At 43.7% G+C, this 12,198-nt stretch overlaps 1 protein-coding gene across 7 annotated transcripts in view; it reads left to right on the top strand.

Moving 5' to 3' along the window:
- Nucleotides 1-73: 73 nt before the first annotated feature.
- disp1 (dispatched homolog 1 (Drosophila)) overlaps nt 74-12,198 on the top strand; it is an 84,600-nt gene continuing 72,475 nt past the window's right edge. For 3 of the 7 annotated variants that reach the window (XM_047328664.1, XM_047328657.1, XM_047328661.1), the window contains exons 1-2: nt 520-708; nt 2,331-2,431. The gene's annotated coding sequence lies outside the window, so the exon portion shown is untranslated. Of the gene's footprint in view, nt 177-519; nt 709-827; nt 847-895; nt 962-2,330; nt 2,432-12,198 lie in introns of those variants that run through there. The other 4 variants (XM_035617905.2, XM_047328662.1, XM_047328658.1 and 1 more) reach the window with 3 other exon arrangements.

The raw sequence follows: 12,198 nt of genomic DNA, 5'->3' as shown, positions 1-12,198 counted from the left end.
CCCCAAAAAAAAACCCCACTTTACCACGACTAGGAGAGAAGAAGAGGTTAGGGCCCTTCGAAGTTCCCTACTGGTTTGATGCTTGTTTAGCGTTGGATACATCAGCATCCGGTCAAAAAAAAAAAAAAAAAAAACCTACTACAGTGGAGGAGCAGGGAATACTTGTCCTTTCTGCCGTAAGTGTTTTCTACCCTCTCTCGTGCCGGGTGTGTGCCCGCGCGAGGACACGCGCAAGCTCGGTCGCAGCAGGAACGATATTGTGGCGCGCTATTCTTTAGCCAGCTGTTTCGGCCAGTGGTGGTGGGGGGGCGGGGGAGGCTAGCCGCGGCTAGCAGCGGCTAACGTGAACTTAGCCATAGCTCGGCGAGAGCAAACAGCAGCATTCCCCGGCGGCGGCGGCGGCGGCTGGCGCGTTGTAGTTGCCGAAAGGAGGCGGAATGTCCGTAGTGTTGAGGTGGGGGGGGTGGGGGGCAAGACTCTGCGACCCGGGAGGCTGTCCTGGGGGTGGGGGGCTTGGGGGGGTGTCGGTTGTCCGGTGGCGCTAACGGTGAACGCTAGCTCGTTAAAAGCGACAGGGGTCAGCTGTGATTTGACGTTAAGGGCCGACGCCGTGACGACAACGCCATCTTTCGCCGCGAAGGACCGAGCGTGATGCAGCCCTTTAAAAAAAAAGAAAAGAAAAAAAGAATAACAGTCGAGACAACAGAGGTAACGGCTTCATCGAATGTGTGTGTGTGTGTGTTTTTTAGCTTGTTCGCTACGTGAACTCGGTTTCCCGGCGAACGTGTGTCGGTTTTGCCTTCCTTTTTGCGCAAACTTTGTCTCAAACAGCACCAGCGTCGTCAGGTCAGTCGTTTGTTTGTGTTTTAGCTTCTTTTTTTCTCTTTTTTTCCAGAGAAGTTACTCAACTCATGCATGTGCACATCTGCCGGTGGGAGCGGAAGTTGTGTTTGCAGGGGGGGTGAGACAACTCTATGTTACTAGGGCAACAGCCTGATTAATTGTCACGTGTTATTGTCTCGCAGGCCTCTGAACGACTACCTCGACTCCTTGCCCTCCATCTTTTTTTCTTCTTTTTTAAATCACCCATAATCTACAAAAGTCTTATTTTAATTTCCATAAATTTTTCAAAGCCTTCATCAGATTTATTTACATATTCAGACTGGGCCTCCTGAGAGATGCCACACTGCAAATGTGGAAATCACGATCGAAGCGGTGAACCATGTGATTTGAAATGATTGGTGTGCGAAATCAGGAAGAAAAACCCCTAACCCATTACTTTGACTTTTTAAAGCTGTAATGTATGGCTCCATCACACGAATCTAAGGCTGCAACCAATGGTTATTTTCATTACAGATTAATCTGTCAATTATTTTCTTGATTAACCGATCCATAAAATCTCATAAAATGGCGAAGAATGACGATTGTGTTTCCCAAACCCCAAGAGGATGTTTTGTTTTGTCCACACTCAAAAGATATTTTGTTTACTGTCATAGAGGAGCAAAGAAACCACAAATTATTTACATTAAAGAAGCTGAAATCAAAGTATTTTGACTTTGTTTTTCATAAAAACTCGAGAAAAAAGTATCATCAAAATAGTTGGCGTATTTTGTAGTCGATTACGAATTGATTAACTTTTGCAGCTCTAAACAAATCCCTCATCCCGTTCAGGCGCAGTAGTATAGCACCAGTGGAGATAGCTTCAGGAGCACCGACATGTTTATGGAAAAAGGTATGGAGAGCTTAAATCCCCCCCCCGTGCGTCTGGACTTTGCACTTTATGTCGTTGCTTTGCCAATGAAGTGTTTCTCTCACGAGCATTAGCAAACTAATCCTCTCTGCTTATAGCTTTTTGGCGTCATATGAACGTGACCGGCAGCTCTCAAGCAAAAAGAAAAACCGCCCAGAAACCCAAGTGGAAAATTAAAGCCAAAGAGCCACCGGGGTCATTCGGTGCAAGAAAAAAATAAATTTCTTCCTCTGTGGATCAGTGTCTTTCTCTGATCCACAGCGAAATGGCGCTTCCTTTCATTTTTTTAATTAAGATTTACAATTTTTGCTGTAAATACATCATAGTAAATATCTGTTCCCCTCTTCCACAGTTTCATTCATGAAGATGCTACAGTCTAACAACATTCAGTCTTCAGTTTCAGAAGTTTCTATATGTTTAGGTCTTTAAACAAGTATTTTGCTCCGTTGTACAATGCAACATGTTCGAAACACATTTGATAGCAAGTTTTCTGTTGATCCGCACATTAGTAAGACTAACACATTCTGCGCTGGGATTTGTTGCACAACGTGATTTCTTAATGTTTTTTTTCTCTTATCAGAGTTTCTCGGAGGGGGCTGCCGGGTGTGATCATCGCGTTTCTGCTGGAAACGCAAGGAAACACGTCGGACGCACACAATAACTCATCCTGAAGAATTCAAAGTAAGTGTCTGGAGCAAACATTTCCCCACACTCACACCCACACTTCAAATGAATACGTGAGGCTCAGAGAACATACACCCCCGCGACCACGATGGATGTCTCGCATCATTCTCCAAAATGAGTGTTTAAGCGTTGGAGCAGCAGACGTTTAAAAAAATTGCCGCTTTTAGCCATATTCTGGGAGCTCCATGGTGAGCTTGGGAATTTGAAAACATGGTCTTTTTTTTAGAGATTACTTGCTGCAAACCACTCCAAGTAAGTTTGGCTTTCCTCACTTAATGATGCCTCTGTACCGTCTTGAAGTTGCTCATCCACCTCAGGAAAGGCCACCAGGGGGCGCTCCTAGGCTTGTTATTCCCCGACATCAGCCCAAGTGGTCCACTCAGGACCAGATGCATTCCTATCGAGGCGCCCTTTCGAGATCTCATGATGTTTGGGGGGAAAAAAGATTCTACATCGCCACGATTACAATCATTTTCAGCCCAGTGCTGACTTCTGGTTGCATCCTTCAACACAAAGTAACCGACCACAATCTTAAAACATGGTGGCAACTTTGTTTTCTTTGATGCATTTTATTTAATATCTTTATTTTATCCACGATGCCCATATTGCCATTATGTAAGGTTTAATATTACAATGTAGTCAGAGGTGGGGTTTTTTTATGCTGTGATTATAGTAAAGAGAGGAATCGAGCATGGTCGTACCTCTAATTATTATGTTGTCATGCACCATGAGCAGTGTTAGACTCCTGATCACTAATTGGTCACTGCCATGCTAAAGGCTTTCACGTAGCAATTAGCAGCACCACCATGTATATTTAGAGTTACTTATACAGACTGAGAAGGGGGAAAAATAGCTTCGTAATAAATCAAAAGAAATCAATAAACTCAATTAGCCATGAAAGTGTTATTGCTTAGATACCAATGGCTTGTACAGCATGCTGTTTTTATTGCCGCAATTATTCAGCTGTTGTTCAAGGAAACGGTTCAGTTATTTATGTAAAATTGATCTGTTGCGATTTGTTGGGCGTTTTTTTTTCTCTCTCTAATCCAACAGTGAGGAACTGGAGATTATTCACAGAGCAGTCATTTGTCCACTTTCTGCAATTTAAAAAAAACAACTGCACCGTAGAACAGAGCCAAGTCTGGGCCCCGCCGGTTTCTACAGAGAAACGTGTCGTGTTCTAAAATCTACGGCTTTGAGCGAACCCCGGTTAACGCGCTGCTTTTTCTTTTCTTTTCAAATCGCTTTTGCTTTTTTCTCCCATTGTTCCTCCCTCCCTGTCAGCCCTCACCATCTTTATCTGCTTGTTATATCTTTGCCCCCCCTCCCTCCATTCCAAATGTCTCTGAATCCTTCCATCCTGGCCTCCCAGCTCTTTACGAACAACTGGCCAGGACAGCTGGCTCCAACAGCTGCCTGCCATCTCACTTTTGGCCCGTCTCCATCTGGACAACTTTTTTCCCATAGAGCTGTCCCCCTTTTGTATGCCAGTCATTTTTCTTTCTATATCAGTCTTTCTGCTATATTTGTGTCGCCGTTCGGCAAAAAGGGTTGCTAAAGCCAAACTCCAGTGATTTTTATTATTATACGTTGTGATGTCGGAAGCTTCTGTGGCCTAGATCTGTCTGCAAAATCTGCCACCGTCAGTAGAATACATCCTCCTGGAAGATAGTAACAAAATTGTTGTCGTCCTCATCAACAGCTATTGTGCTTCTTTGTTTCCCTTTGTTCCACTTGCCACCATTGCTGACGACACCAGTATTCATCCCCACAGCCTCAGAACGAATCCCAGGTTGTCGCCTGTGCTATAACTCCCCCGGTCTGAATTGCCTTTTGTCCGTCTGCTTTTAACGCACCGTAATGTTTCCTGATTGTAACTGCTGGCAATTAGTCGAGGGAAACGTTCCCCCGACCCTAGTGGCAGTGAAAGACAGTGAGGTAATTCACGAATAAGCTGAAAATTGAATTTTTCTATCACTTGGAAAAAATGGAATAACATGGGCGTAAACCTGCACTTGTATCTGTACTCATAGGACTTTGGATATCAATGTGATCAGCCTCATGGATGAATAAATGGTAGAATGAAGAAGGTATGAGACCCATAAGTCATGTTACTATCATTTTACGAAACCATGGCAGCCAATTGTAAACTACTGCTTTAATTACAACTAGAGCTGCAAAAGGTTAACTAAATTAATTGGCAACTATTTTGATCATTGATTAATCGGTTCAAGTAGTTTTTATGTAAGAAAAAAGTCAATGAATGTGAATTATTTCAGGTTTCTTTGCTCGTCTTTGACAGTAAACTAAATATCTTTGGTGTGCGTACAAAACAAAACATCATCTTAGGGTTTAGGAAACATGATCAACATTTTTCCAGCCCTAATTACAACAGTAAAGTGAAGACAGAGAGAGAGTGAGGCGAGGAGACAGTGTGAAAACGCATTTGGTTCCATATTAGTTAAGAATAATATGATTGGCAGAGGTCAAACCTAGTGTAACTTTTGCAGTAGTTTGCTTCAATCTGGAGTCGCAGTTGAAAGATTGAGCCATCATGTGTCTGCAGGACCCGAGTGACCCTTTGTCCGGCCACTGATGTGCAGTTGTTGGTACTGTAATTCATCCCGCCCCCGCTTCGAGCTGTATCCTCTGCTTTCCCTCCTCGGGGGCGGCACCGAGGTTAATCGGGGCCGGGACTTTGTTTTTTCCGCTGGAGGCATGACGGCACACTTGCCGTCTATAATTCAAACTGTTGCGCTGCACTTTTTGATGTGGAGCTGAAGCAAGGAGTAGCGGGTGGATCTTGTGAAGCCGTGGCACCGGCATGCCTAATCTCTGTCTGTCTCTGTAGAGACTTCAATCTGCTACACAGTTTGGATTTGTGGCCTCTTGGTGCTGACAGGCCGGCCGGCCACATCCTGTGTGTGTGTGTGTGTGTGTGTGTGTGTGTGTGTGTGTGTGTGTGTGTGTGTGTGTGTGTGTGTGTGTGTGTGTGTGTGTGTGTGTGTGTGTGTGTGTGTGTGTGTGTGTGTGTGTGTGTGTGTGTGTGTGTGTGTGTGTGTGTGTGTGTGTGTGTGTGTGTGTGTGTGTGTGTGTGTGTGTGTGTGTGTGTGTGTGTGTGTGTGTGTGTGTGTGTGTGTGTGTGTGTGTGATGTCCTCCCAGCTCTGAGGAGACAAAGCCCTTTCACCATCAAGCCTGTCAGGGACATGGATTTAGATCAGCCTGAGATAAATATTTTGCTGTCAGTACGAATGAAATCCAATCCAGGGCTCAGATTTCAAAGTTTTAGTCCGGGTCTGAGAGGACGGTCAAACTCTGTGAGAAGATTCAGTGGATGGGAAATAGGCTACACCAACCAGTCTGGTGTCCAAGTCCATATCTGAAGCAATCTAAACATGTTGAGATTTGCACATTAGGCTATGTTAGTTTAGTCTAATTCCTCAACAGTGTGTCTATACTTTGTTTGGATAATAGATTAAAATGGAACTTCCTTTATTAAATTTGTGTATTTTTTGAAGTGCTAAACCAAACTAAACAGTTTTAAAAAAAACAAAAAAAACCTGTTGCTCAGAGATGGATCAGTTGAGAATTCCTCTTATCTTAAGATAAAAGTATCTTAACTCTCATTAATTAACAGAAATTCAGAATAAAGGCAACAGCAAAAATAATAATGCTAGATTATTAAGAAAGTTAAACAATTAAAAGGTAGAGATAAAACATTGAAAACACTAACAATAAAGCCAACAGATGGTTGATAAAGGATGAAAAGAAATGTGTGTTGAACTGATTGTATTTTAGATTTTTGAGGTTTCAAGTGAAGAAAAACTGTTCCACAGGAAGAGACACTGATTGCAATTTTTTTTTTTCGTGTGAATTCTTGGAATGTATATAAATGTGCAGAACCACGGGAGTGTAGCAGGTACTTTGGTGTATATCATGGTAGAATGCAGTCATAGAGATAAGCAGGGGCTTGTCCGTTCTGATATGTACGTGTTGCCAAAGCAGAGCGACCAGGATCGTAGTGATATGATCAAGTTGTCTGGTCCAGGTTCGGATCATTGCACCAGTGTTCTGGACAAGTGACAGACAGTTGATAGATGACTGGGGTTTGGTCAAGAGACGAGGAAAATAAACGTAATCAAGTCCGGATGAGATGAGAGCAAATTATTGAGATTGTATTCTGGTTATTTTGTGGGATTCAAGGGACAAGGAAGGATCAACACTGAGATTGGACACCAACAATAACACGATAATACCACCAACGATAAAAAGTTAGAAGACGTCCAGTTTTTAATGTCAGACGGGCAAGATGAAAAGAAATATTCATTGCCATGGCTAAAAGCAATGAATGAGGAGGCTATTAATGGTCACTATGTAACCATGAATTAAAAATGATTGGATCAATGCAACTCACAAATGTAATTATCTTGCAAAATGTCCATTTAGTTTGTTCAAAACGTTGTAGTTTTCAGTCACAATCTGAATACGTTTAATTTCACCCCCATAGGATTAAATGAAGAAATAACTGTGATGTATTGAAACAAACTCATGTTCAACTTTTAATAAAGTTTCATACGTAAAGACAGCTGCTGTGAAAAGGCATTCTTATTTAAACTTAGATGCTCAGTGCACTTGAAAATGTAAATTATGATATATAATACACCCAATGTAATGAAACTGAAATTTAATTTCACGGGGAATAAGGTATCATAACTCAAAATGTTACTTATTATTGCTGTTCCAAGTTCTGTGCGTTCGCTCCAGTCAGGAAGTGAAGGATAAACAACCAGAGTTTTGGTGGATATGCCAAAAACCAGTCAATATCCTATTAATATTTACACCTTGTTTGTTCTCTTTTGCATGTCATGTTTGTCTCAAAGCTGCGGAGGTAGGGAGGACAAATAAAGAGATGACAAACAGGGGAAACATGTGGCGTATAATTGAGTTTCGTGTGTTCTGCGTGAGCTGAAAATAGATGTTTCTATTCCAAACCGAGTGTCTGAATCACCAGATGACTTCTGACTCACACACACACACACACACACACACACACACACACCACACCACACCACACCACACCACACCACACACACACACACACACACACACACACACACACGCTGTGTAATTTAGTGGAAATGATTAAGGTGAAGTTCAGTAGTGCAGGCTCCGGTTGCCACACCGTTCATTTTGATCCCTTCTGATAGAATTAATCCCTCGATCAGAGCCACAGGTCTCTCCTTGTTCTTTCTGTCTGTCCTCATTATACCTTGAAATAACCGCGCTTCTTTTTTTGGGGGATATCGCTTCCATTGCACTTTTTTTTCTTGCTATTATCAGTTCTGATTACCTCATAGACAAGATATTTTAACTGCCACTCAGCTGTGAAGAGCCACTGAGGCAAAAACTCGGTGCTCTGACCTGATCCCTTTGACTTTTTGATTACACCCCTGGATTGACGCTCTGGGTGTGTCTCTGGCATGTGGATTATCCCACCAGGCTGAGCCGGAGCCTCAGCAGACAGAGGCATGGACCCCATCACGGCATCTCACCGGACCATCCATCCATCACACCAGCCCCCTATCTGGGCGTCTTTATGAACCTCGTAATTGAAAGCAGGCGGCCCTCTGGGCCCTTTTTTCTCTCGGGTCCCCGGCTTGAGATTAAAGCAATCGATAGTGCCTGCTGCTCCTCACAAAGCATATGTGAAATATTACAGGCTCAGGCCACTGCGCTCTTGCTCTCAGCTCTCTGACCCGGCGGTGGGAGGAAGTTCTCGCAGAAACAACCCCCCTACACCCCTACCCCGGCTCTGTCTTTTACGCGGGCCCGGCCCAGATTTGCACTGTATCACCCCAGCTGTCATTGTTTACATATTTGATATAGTGACGGATGCCGGAAAGGAGCAGGTGTTGAGTGTTAGTGCCTCCTATTTTATTCTACACCCCTCTGGAGGAGGAAAAAAAAGGAAACCGGAGTGCAGTCAATAGAGTTGTCAGAGTGTATCATAGTAACACATGGCAGCCTGACTTTTCAACTTTTCAACATTACCTTTACAGTTGTGCCTAAGGAAAAGGAAGAGGCACAGAAAAGGGAAATGGAATTAATGTGGTTCAGGTGGACTGACCCCACAGACAAAGATCAGAAACCAGGGAATGTCTTTGAACGTCGACCCCTCTTCTGTCCCGCTGTCTTCTCTCCCAGTAAGTTCTGTCGGCCTGCATTGAGTTTGTCCGAATACCAACCACAGATGGAAACTTTGCCATATTTGGGTTTGGACATTTATGTCCCATATGTTTGTCAAAGGTGATTATTATTCCACAGGCCTATCTGATTATTTCAGCGTTAAGCCTCAAAGCGATAAAAATCAAACAGTTATGTGAAACTGAACGTAAAACTCAACACTTGTCTCGAGACTGCCCAAACCGTGAGCGTCTTACCTTACACGGGGGTTTTGAGTCGACACATAGCGCCGGCAGCTTAACCAACAGGTACTGTGTTTAGTCACGGGCCATCATTCACACATCCGCCTGAATCGGCTGCTTTAACATGCCTTGATTCTTTTGCGCGAATGCATTTGTTTAATCCGCTGCCTTGCTCCGGCCTGCACAACACAAGTTTGGCTTCCCCTCACCTCATTAGTCTCGGTTTGTGTGTGTGTGAGTGCGAGTCGGGAGTGAGAGAGCGAGCGAGCGGGTCGCTTCGCTGCATCTTTCCTCGGTTGTTTAGCTCCGCAGACAAATCCCCACCGACAGGAGCCTGGCTCCCCCCACAGAGAGCAGCCTCATTAGGATTTGTTGCACAAACTGGAGAATGTTGACTGGCCGAGGGAGCAACGAGGCCTTTCCCTCCCAGGGACACATGTTCCTCACTGCGGCATGACCCCGGAGCTCTGGGCCTTGTCGAATCACATTTGGCTCATATGCATCCCGGTCAGGGGGCTCGGTTACCCCCGGGGGCCAGCCTCATGGCCCCCTCACTGAGGCCTGTATGCAAAACTGAGTTTAAGGTTTTAATAGATAGAGAAGCTTGTTGAGGCAACACCCGAGGGCTGACGTTGCTATCACGAGGAGTGGAGTTGAGTGATTCTGTTTAAAATCAAGGTGTGGTGGAGTCCGGTGGCATGATGGGGCCGGAGGTGCAAAGAACACCCAGGTTGGCATTTGGAATTATCATAGTAACCTTTATTCTAGTAATAAGCATGACTGATCGCAGGAGGAGTTTTTTTGCAGATGCAAACAAAATTTGATGAAATCGAAGAATCCTGCACAGTTTTATTCACTTACTAGTCACTGTATCAACTATGTTCAGAGCCTCATCGGATAGAATTCTGTGTGACTTCATAAACAACCCGTTGTCTGTCGAGAATAATGCACAATGATACACAAAATAGCCACATTTGCAATTGACATTGTGCAAGTTTGAATTAAACAAAACAGGATTTTTATGTTTTGCTGGTGGCCATGACTTGGTAGGTATATCTTCTGTAGATAAATCATCAGTTAAGTCAGTGCTGGGAAGATATGTCTGCTGAAGCATTCATGTGGGTGCATGAACTTACCTGTACTGAAACTATGATCCGCAAATAGTTGTGGATATTCTTATGTATTTTTATGATCTGTCTTGCTTTCCGTTGGTCCACGGTTTGAGTATATTGTTGTTTCCACCCCTTGTTGATCTTAATTGTGTAACTTTGCAAATGCAAATTAAAGGAGCAGTAAGCGATTTTAATCCAATACACTTTTTGTCCGCTAACTGTTGGTTCTGTGTGTGCACTGGGGGAAAAAAATCTGTGCTTTTGGCGCAGTCCTGGCTTTGTAAATTGAAAACAAAAACATGACAACACTGAGTGCAGTTTGTAAAAACATCACTCCCCGCCCCCTTTTTCACAAAGTGTATTGGTTAACCATTTCTGTGATATTAAAGGACTGGAAATATGACGTTCTGCATCGCACATATTTTTCAAGGTTAGATTTCAGATGTGTTACTCATGTCATGATGCGTCATTGGTAAAGTAGGCGGGTCACCTCAGTCTACCTTATAGGGGGTGTTCTCTTCATCGCTTCATCTCCCCTCAACCCTCTCAGCTTTAGTGTAATGTCGGTGTCAGTCATTTGTGGCATTGACAGTCAGAGCTCTGATTATAAGAGGTGGATAGTTAATGAAGTGTCAGAATGCAGTTCTCCTGGGGCGATTTAGATAGACAAGGTCACCTTCACCTTGCACTAGCTAGCAAATGGAGAAAACCAAAGACTGATGTGGAGGGACACCATAGACAACATCCTGAAAAAAAACTATAGGAACAGAGATGTGTGAATCGGTGTATGTGACTAGTCCTGTAAAGCACTTTTGGTAGTCAACTAGATTAGTAAAGGATTATATAAAAACAGACAGATTAGATGTTGATTGTCGACTTCCCAGAATCATCCCCATCCCTGTCGGCTCTCTTCAGCTTTTCTGTCTCCTCACCTATTTCCATGTCTGTCTCTTGCTCCCACCACCTCCCTGCTCTTTTCACAGAAGAAACCGCAAAGGTGCCCCTGAAGTCTTGCCCTCTTTCAGCCCATTAGCGTATAGGATGGCTAAAAGTGCTCGCTCCCACAGGAACTGCCGTGAGCCAACGCTGAGTAACGCTGGACATGTGGAATATGTAACTCGACGCCGAGTCTCGGCGACTCCTCAACACATAACCTCTGATTTTCCAGCAGACTTTGTCTCAGTTATTTAACGTAGCACATATTTCCTCCACTAAAGTTAAAAACATTTAAACCCCCCCCCCCCTTTACAAAGAAAGTAATTTCCTGTCGGACAAACTCGAGACACCATGCAAATCAATAACCTTGAGAGCTCTGCTGTTGTCCTGCTGGCACGGTTCAGATGCAGCGAGCCTGCGAGATGCGTGCAAAGAAACGAGAAAGAAGAGGGGGGAAAAAGATGTCGCAGAGAATTCACTCAAAAAAAATCAAGTGATGACAGGTCTTACTGGCTGCATCGAGAGTTTAGTTGACTTTGGCACTTAAAATTGGATCAATGTCACCAGTTCATTTTCTTTTATGCTGGGTTGTAACATACAGGCCAGACCTTGTCTGAGCATCTCTGGATCTGCCTGCGGGAGTTATACAGGGTGTGTTCAGCTGCTACTCAAGAAAAAGAACATATAGTCTATACTTTGTGGCTGTAATTGTTTTTTTTCTCCCACTACAATCCTTTATTGTGTAGTTTTGAGATGATTGAGGAATATGACTCTGTTGCTGAATTTATCTGTTGCTACTTGTTAATGGTTGAGTTTTCCTGTTTTGTGGCTCAATGTCAAATTCACAGTGAAGGTGCACATACAGTGTTAAAGGGCCGGCAAACCGGGTCCTCGTCGTGGGAGTACGACTAACTAACCCCTAGACCAGAGTTGCAGTGCCAGCAAGTATCCTAAGATGTCGACGAGTGTTGTTTACAAACTGCGATCGCAGTGTTGTGTGGTGTGGTCTGCACCATATATTTAGAGACCCTGGCCTGAGCCGAAAACCCGGATTTTCTTTTGCCGCGTGCACAAAACGGCAGCTAACTGACTGTGAGGAAATATTAGCGGATTTTTACAAAAAGTGTATTAGTTTAGAATCGCTTACTGCCCCCTTCAATAGATATTTAATAGTTCTGTGTCCAGAAACATGCATCACACATTTGGAATAGTTGGGTGTTGTATAGGATTACATGAGTGAATTATCAGTGGGTGTGGTGGCAGTTTTCATGACCAATCAAATGGTGACTT

This window comes from Scophthalmus maximus, chromosome 18 (assembly GCF_022379125.1).
Source record: "Scophthalmus maximus strain ysfricsl-2021 chromosome 18, ASM2237912v1, whole genome shotgun sequence".
Lineage (NCBI taxonomy): Eukaryota > Metazoa > Chordata > Actinopteri > Pleuronectiformes > Scophthalmidae > Scophthalmus > Scophthalmus maximus.
Note: the sequence above shows the minus strand (reverse complement) of the source record. Positions and strands in the feature narration are given on the sequence as shown.